This window comes from Mustelus asterias, unplaced genomic scaffold, assembly GCF_964213995.1.
Source record: "Mustelus asterias unplaced genomic scaffold, sMusAst1.hap1.1 HAP1_SCAFFOLD_578, whole genome shotgun sequence".
NCBI lineage: Eukaryota > Metazoa > Chordata > Chondrichthyes > Carcharhiniformes > Triakidae > Mustelus > Mustelus asterias.
This window is the reverse complement of record NW_027590528.1, coordinates 110,001-118,651: the sequence shown is the minus strand read 5'-3', so window position 1 is coordinate 118,651 and position 8,651 is coordinate 110,001.

Sequence of the window (8,651 nt, the reverse complement as noted above, 5' to 3'; positions counted from 1 at the left end):
CGGGGTCACTTTTAACACTTAAGAAAAACTTGGACGGGTTCATGGATGAGAGGGATGTGGAGGGATAGGGTCCAAGTGCAGGTCAGTGGGACGAGGCATAAAATGGTTTGGCACAGACAAGAAGGGCCAAAAGGCCTGTTTCTGAGCTGTAATTTTCTATGGTTCTATGGAATGGATCTGATCATCACAGAGTGAATCTATCAGATTGTCACAGAGTGAATGCATCAGATCATCACAGAGTTAATGTATCAGATCATCACAGAGTGAATGTATCAGATCGTCACAGAGTAAATGTATCAGATCATCACAGAGTGAATGTATCAGATCATCAGCGAGAGCAAATGTATCAGATTGTCACAGAGTGACTATATCAGATCATCAGCGAGAGTGAATGTATCAGATCATCAGCGAGAGAGAAGTATCAGATTATCACAGAGTGAATGTATCAGATCGTCACAGAGTGAATGTATCAGATTGTCACAGAGCGAATGTATCAGATTATCACAGAGTGAATATATCAGATTGTCACAGAGTGAATGTATCAGATTATCACAAACTGAATGTATCAGATCATCACAGAGTGAATGTATCAGATTGTCACAGAGTGGATGTGACAGATCATCACAGAGTGAATGTATCAGATTATCACAGAGTGAATGTATCTGATCATCAGAGAGTGAATCTATCAGATAGTCCCAGCGTGAATGTATCAGATTGTCACAGAGTGAATGTATCAGATTGTCACAGAGTGAATGTATCAGATTATCACAGAGTGAATGTATCAGATCATCACAGAGTGAATGTATCAGATTATCACAGAGTGAATGTATCAGATCGTCACAGAGTGAATGTATCAGATCATCACAGAGTGAATGTATCAGATCATCACAGAGTGAATGTATCAGATTATCACAGAGTGAATGTATCATATTGTCACAGAGTGAATGTATCAGATTATCACAGAGGGAACGTATCAGATTGTGAGAGATTTCATGTTCCGGATTGTCACAGAGTGAATTCATCGAATCATCACAGAGTGAATGTATCTGATCATCAGAGAGTGAATCTATCAGATTGTCCCAGCGTGAATGTATCAGATCGTCCCAGCGTGAATGTATCAGATCATCACAGAGTGAATGTATCAGATTATCACAGAGTGAATGTATCAGATCATCACAGAGTGAATGTATCAGATCGTCACAGAGTGAATGTATCAAATCATCACAGAGTGAATGTATCAGATCATCACAGAGTGAATGTATCAGATTGTCACAGAGTGAATGTATCAGATTATCACAGAGTGAACGTATCAGATTGTCACAGAGTGAATCTATCAGATTATCACAGAGTGAACGTATCAGATTATCACAGAGTGAATGTATCAGATTGTCACAGAGTGAATCTATCAGATTATCACAGAGTGAACGTATCAGATTATCACAGAGTGAATGTATCAGATTGTCACAGAGTGAATGTATCGGATCATCACAGAGTTAATGTATCAGATCATCACAGAGTGAATGTATCAGATTATCACAGAGTGAACGTATCAGATCATCACAGAGTGAATGTATCAGATCTTCACAGAGTGAATCTATCAGATCATCACAAAGTGAATGTATCAGATTATCACAGAGTGAATGTATCAGATCATCACAGAGTGAATGTATCAGATTATCACAGAGTGAATGAATCAGATCGTCACCGAGTGAATGTCTCAAATTGTCACAGAGTGAACGGATCAGATTATCAAAGAGAGAATGTATCAGACTATCACAGAGAGAATGTATCAGATTGTCACTGAGTGAATGTATCAGTTTATCACAGTGTGAATGTATCAGATTGTCACAGTGTGAATGTATCAGTTTATCACAGTGTGAATGTATCAGATTGTCACAGTGTGAATGTATCAGATTATCACAGAGTAAATGTATCAGATTATCACAGAGTGAATGTATCTGATCATCAGAGAGTGAATCTATCAGATTGTCCCAGCGGGAATGCATCAGATCATCACAGAATGAATGTATCAGATTATCACAGAGTGAATGTATCAGATTGTCACAGAGTGAATCTATCAGATTATCACAGAGTGAACGTATCAGATCATCACAGAGTGAATGTATCAGATTGTCACAGTGGGAATGTATCAGATCATCACAGAGTGAATGTATCAGATTGTCACAGAGTGAATGTATCAGATCATCACAGAGTGAATGTATCTGATCATCACAGAGTGAATGTATCAGATTGTGACAGATTTCACGTACCAGATTGTCACAGAGTGAATATATCGCATCATCACAGAGTGAATGTATCAGATTGTCACAGAGTGAATGTATCAGATTATCACAGAACGCAGACAAGTGTGAGGTATTGCACTTTGGAAGGACAAACCAAAGAAGAACGTACAGGGTAAATGGTAGGACTCTGAAGAGTGCAGTTGAACAGAGGGATCTGGGAACACAGGTACAGAATTCCCTAAAAGTGACGTCACAGGTGGATAGGGTCGTAAAGAGTGCCTTTGCTACATTGGCCTTTATAAATCGGAGTATCGAGTATAAAAGTTGGAGTGTTATGGTAAGGTTATATAAGGCATTGGTGAGGCCGAATTTGGAGTTTTGTGTACAGTTTTGATCACCTAGTTACAGGAAGGATGTAAATAAGATTGAAAGAGTGCAGAGAAGGTTCACAAGGATGTTGCCGAGACTTGAGAAGCTGAGTTACAGAGAGAGATTGAATAGGTGGGGACTTTATTCCCTGGAGCGTAGAAGATTGAGGGGAGATTTGATAGAGGTGTATAAGATTTTGATGAGTATAGATAGAGTGAATGCAAGCAGGCTTTTTCCGCTGAGGCGAGGGGAGAAAAAAACCAGAGGGCATGGGTTAAGGATGAAAGGAGAAAAGTTTAAAGGGAATATTAGGGGGGGCTTCTTCACGCAGAGAGTGGTGGGAGTGTGGAATGAGCTGCCGGATAAAGTGGTAAATGCGGGGTCACTTTTAACATTTAAGAAAAACTTGGACGGGTTCATGGATGAGAGGGATGTGGAGGGATAGGGTCCAAGTGCAGGTCAGTGGGACGAGGCATAAAATGGTTTGGCACAGACTAGAAGGGCCAAAAGGCCTGTTTCTGAGCTGTAATTTTCTATGGTTCTATGGAATGGATCTGATCATCACAGAGTGAATCTATCAGATTGTCACAGAGTGAATGCATCAGATCATCACAGAGTTAATGTATCAGATCATCACAGAGTGAATGTATCAGATTGTCACAGAGTGAATGTATCAGATTGTCACAGAGTGAATGTATCAGATCATCAGCGAGAGCAAATGTATCAGATTGTCACAGAGTGACTGTATCAGATCATCACAGAGTGAATGTATCAGATTGTCACAGAGTGAATGTATCAGATTGTCACAGAGTGAATGTATCAGATCATCAGCGAGAGCAAATGTATCAGATTGTCACAGAGTGACTATATCAGATCATCAGCGAGAGTGAATGTATCAGATCATCAGCGAGAGAGAAGTATCAGATTATCACAGAGTGAATGTATCAGATTGTCACAGAGTGAATGTATCAGATTATCACAGAGTGAATGTATCAGATTGTCACAGAGTGAATGTATCAGTTTACCACAGAGTGAATGTATCAGATTATCACAGAGTGAATGTATCAGATTGTCACAGAGTGAATGAATCAGATTATCACAGAGTGAATGTATCAGATTGTCACAGAGTGAATGTATCAGTTTACCACAGAGTGAATGTATCAGATCGTCACAGAGTGAATGTATCAGATCATCACAGAGTGAATGTATCAGATTGTCACAGAGTGAATGAATCAGGTTATCACAGAGTGAATGTATCAGATTGTCACAGAGTGAATGTATCAGATTATCACAGAGTGAATGTATCAGATCATCACAGAGTGAATGTATCAGATCGTCACAGAGTGAGTGTATCAGATTGTCACAGAGTGAATGTATCAGATCATCACAGATTGAATGTATCAGGTCATCACAGAGTGAATGTATCAGATTGTCACAGAATGAATGTATCAGGTCATCACAGAGTGAATGTATCACATTATCACAGAGTGAATGCACCAGATTATCACAGAGTGAATGTATCAGATTGTGACAGAATGAATGTAACAGATTGTCACAGAGTGAATGTATCAGATCGTCACAGAGCGAATGTATCAGATTGTCACAGAGTGAATGTATCAAATTGTCACAGAGTGAATGTATCATATTGTCACAGAATGAATGTAACAGGTTTTCACGGAATGAATATATCAGATTGTCACAGAGTGAATGTATCAGATTATCACAGAGCGAATGTATCAGATCATCACAGAGTGAATGCTTCAGACCATCAAAGGGTGAATCTGTCAGATTGTCACAGAGTGAATGTATGAGGTTTGCACGAAGTGAATGTATCAGATCATCACAGAGTGAATGTATCAGGTGGTCACAGAGTGAATGTATGAGGTTTGCACGAGGTGAATGTATCAGATCGTCACAGAGTGAATGTATCAGATCATCACAGAGTGAATGTATCAGACCATCACAGAGTGAATGCATCAGACCATCACAGAGTGAATAGAACATAGAACATAGAACATTACAGCGCAGAACAGGCCCTTCGGCCCTCAATGTTGCACCGACCTGTGAAACCAATCTAAAGCCCATCTAACCTATACTATTCCAGTATCATCCATGTGTTTATCCAATGACCGTTTACATGCCCTTATCGTTGGCGAGTCCACTACTGCTGCAGGCAGGGCATTCCACGCCCTAACTCCTCCCTGAGTAAATAACCTACCTCTGACATCTGTCCTATCTCTATCACCCCTCAATTTAAAGCTCTGTCCCCTCGTACTAGCCATCACCTTCCGAGGAAAAAGGCTCTCACTGTCCACCCTATCTAATCCTCTGATCATCTTGTATGCCTCTATTAGGTCACCTCTGAACCTTCTTCTCTCTAACGAAAACAGCCTCAAGTCCCTCAGCCTTTCCTCATAAGACCTTCCCACCATACCAGGCAACATCCTGGTAAATCTCCTCTGCACCCTTTCCAACACTTCCACATCCTTCCTATAATGCGGCGACCAGAACTGTACGCAATACTCCAAGTGCGGTCGCACCAGAGTTTTGTACAGCTGCAACATGACCTCATGGCTCTGAAACTCAATCCCTCTACCAATAAAAGCTAACACACCGTACGCCTTCTTAACAATCCTATCAACCTGGGTGCCAACTTTCAGGGATCTATGCCCATGGACACCGAGATCTCTCTGCTCATCCACGCTACCAAGTATCTTACCATTAGCCCAGTACTCTGTGTTCCTGTTACTCCTTCCAAAGTGAATCACCTCACACTTTTCCGCATTGAACTCCATTTGCCACCTCTCAGCCCAGCTCTGCAACTTATCTATGTCCCTCTGTAACCTGCAACAACCTTCCGCACTGTCCACAACTCCACCAACTTTAGTGTCATCCGCAAATTTACTAACCCATCATTCTATGCCCTCATCCAGGTCATTTATAAAAATGACAAACAGCAGTGGCCCCAAAACAGATCCTTGCGGTACACCACTAGTAACTGAACTCCAGGATGAACATTTCCCATCAACCACCACCCTCTGTCTTCTTACAGCTAGCCAATTTCTGATCCAAACCGCTAAATCACCCTCAATCCCATACCTCTGTATCTTCTGCAATAGCTTACCATGGGGAAACTTATCAAACGCTTTCCTGAAATCCATATACACCACATCAACTGCTTTACCCTCATCCACCTCTTTTGGTCACCTTCTCAAAGAACTCAATAAGGTTCGTGAGGCACGACCTACCCTTCACAAAACCGTGCTGACTATCCCTAATCAAATTATTCCTTTCTCAATGATTATAAATCGTATCTCTTATAATCCTTTCCAAAACTTTGCCCACAACAGAAGTAAGGCTCACCGGTCTATAATTACCAGGGTTGCCTCTACTCCCCTTCTTGAACAAGGGGAAAACATTTGCTATCCTCCAGTCTTCTGGCACTATTCCTGTAGACAATGACGACATAAAGATCAAAGCCAAAGGCTCTGCAATCTCCTCTCTAGCCTCCCAGAGAATCCTCGGATAAATCCCATCTGGCCCAGGGAACTTATCTATTTTCACATTTTCCAGAATTGCTAACACCTCCTCCTTATGATCCTCAATCCCGTCTAGTCTAATAGCCTGTATCTCAGTATTCTCCTCGACAACATTGTCTTTTTCCTGTGTGAATACTGATGAAAAATATTCATTTAGTGCCTCTCCTATCTCTTCAGACTCCACGCACAACTTCCCACTACTGTCCTTGACTGGCCCTCACCTTACCCTAGTCATTCTTTTATTCCTGACATACCTTTAGAAAGCTTCAGGGTTTTTCTTGATCCTACCTGCCAAAGACTTCTCATGTCCCCTCCTGGCTCTTCTTAGCTCTCTCTTTGGGTCCTTCCTGGCTAACTTGTAACTCTCAAGAACCCTAACTGAGCCTTCACGTCTCATCTTTACTTAAGTCTCCTTCCTCTTCACAAGAGATTAAACTTCATAGAATCATAGAATCCCTACAGTGCAGAAAGAGGCCATTCGGCCCATTGAGTCTGCACTGACCATAATCCCACCCAGGCCCTACCCCCATATCCCTCCATATTTTACCCACTAATCCCTCTAACCTGCGCATCTCAGGACACAAAGGGGCAATTTTAGCATGGCCAATCAACCTAACCTGCACATCTTTGGACTGTGGGAGGAAACCGGAGCACCCGGAGGAAACCCACGCAGACACGAGGAGAATGTGCAAACTCCACACAGACAGTGACCCAAGCCGGGAATCGAACCCAGGTCCCTGGAGCTGTGAAGCAGCAGTGCTAACCACTGTGCTACCGTGCCGCCCACCGTTACATGTGAATGCAACTTCTTTAGTAAACCACGGTTCCCTCGCTCAACCACTTCCTCCTTGCCTGACAGGTACATACTTCTCAAGGACACGCAGTAGCTGTTCCTTGAACAAGCTCCACATTTCAATTGTGCCCATCCCCTGCAGTTTCCTTCCACATCCTATGCATCCTAAATCTTACCTAATCGCATCATAATTTCCTTTCCCCCAGCTATAACTCTTGCCCTGCGGTATATACCTATCCCTTTCCATCGCTAAAGTAAACGTAACCGAATTGTGGTCACTATCACCAAAGTATTCACCTACCTCCAAATCTAACACCTGGCCTGGCTCATTACCCAGTACCAAATCCAATGTAGCCTCGCCTCTTGTTGGCCTATCTACATACTGCGTCAGGAAACCCTCCTGCACACATTGGACATGTGAATGTATCAGATTATCACAGGGTGAATGTATCAGATCATCACAGGGTGAATGTATCAGATCATCACAGAGTGAATGTATCAGATTGTCACAGAGTGAATGTATCAGATCATCACAGAGTGAATGTATCAGATCATCACAGAGTGAATGTATCAGATCGTCACAGAGTGAATGTATCAGATTATCACAGAGTGAATGTATCAGATTATCACAGAGTGAATGTATCAGATCATCACAGAGTGAATGTATCAGATTGTCACAGAGTGAATGTATCAGATCATCACAGAGTGAATGTATCAGATCATCACAGAGTGAATGTATCAGATCGTCACAGAGTGAATGTATCAGATTATCACAGAGTGAATGTATCAGATTATCACAGAGTGAACGTATCAGATTATCACAGAATGAATGTATCAGATTGTCACAGAGTGAATGTATCAGATCATCACAGAGTGAATGTATCAGATCATCACAGAGTGAATGTATCAGATTGTCACAGAGTGAATGTATCAGATCATCACAGAGTGAATGTATCAGATCATCACAGAGTGAATGTATCAGATCGTCACAGAGTGAATGTATCAGATTATCACAGAGTGAATGTATCAGATTATCACAGAGTGAACGTATCAGATTATCACAGAGTGAATGTATCAGATTGTCACAGAGTGAATGTATCAGATTATCACAGGGTGAATGTATCAGATCATCACAGAGTGAATGTATCAGATCGTCACAGAGTGAATGTATCAGATTATCACAGAGTGAATGTATCAGATTATCACAGAGTGAACGTATCAGATTATCACAGAGTGAATGTATCAGATCGTCACAGAGTGAATGTATCAGATTATCACAGAGTGAATGTATCAGATCATCACAGAGTGAATGTATCAGATTGTCACAGAGTGAATGTATCAGATCATCACAGAGTGAATGTATCAGATCATCACAGAGTGAATGTATCAGATCATCACAGAGTGAATGTATCAGATCGCTGCAGTTTAATGCCAGAATTCTGCTTCCATTCACGTCAGCGGGATGTTATAATCCCATCAATGATTCGCTCCTGGCACAGAATTTCCAGCGGCTGTGGTTATCTTCAGCGGGAGACCCGCTGTCGCCAGCAGTTTCCACCCCCAGCAAGAGGAAATCGGCTGCCACCATGAGCCACTCTGCCGAGGGGGAGGCAGATCCTACCCACTCAGGTTAATACTCACACACATGCTGAATATTTCAGAATGATATTATCGGACTTGATGAAAACATTCGATTCTGAGTGTCAG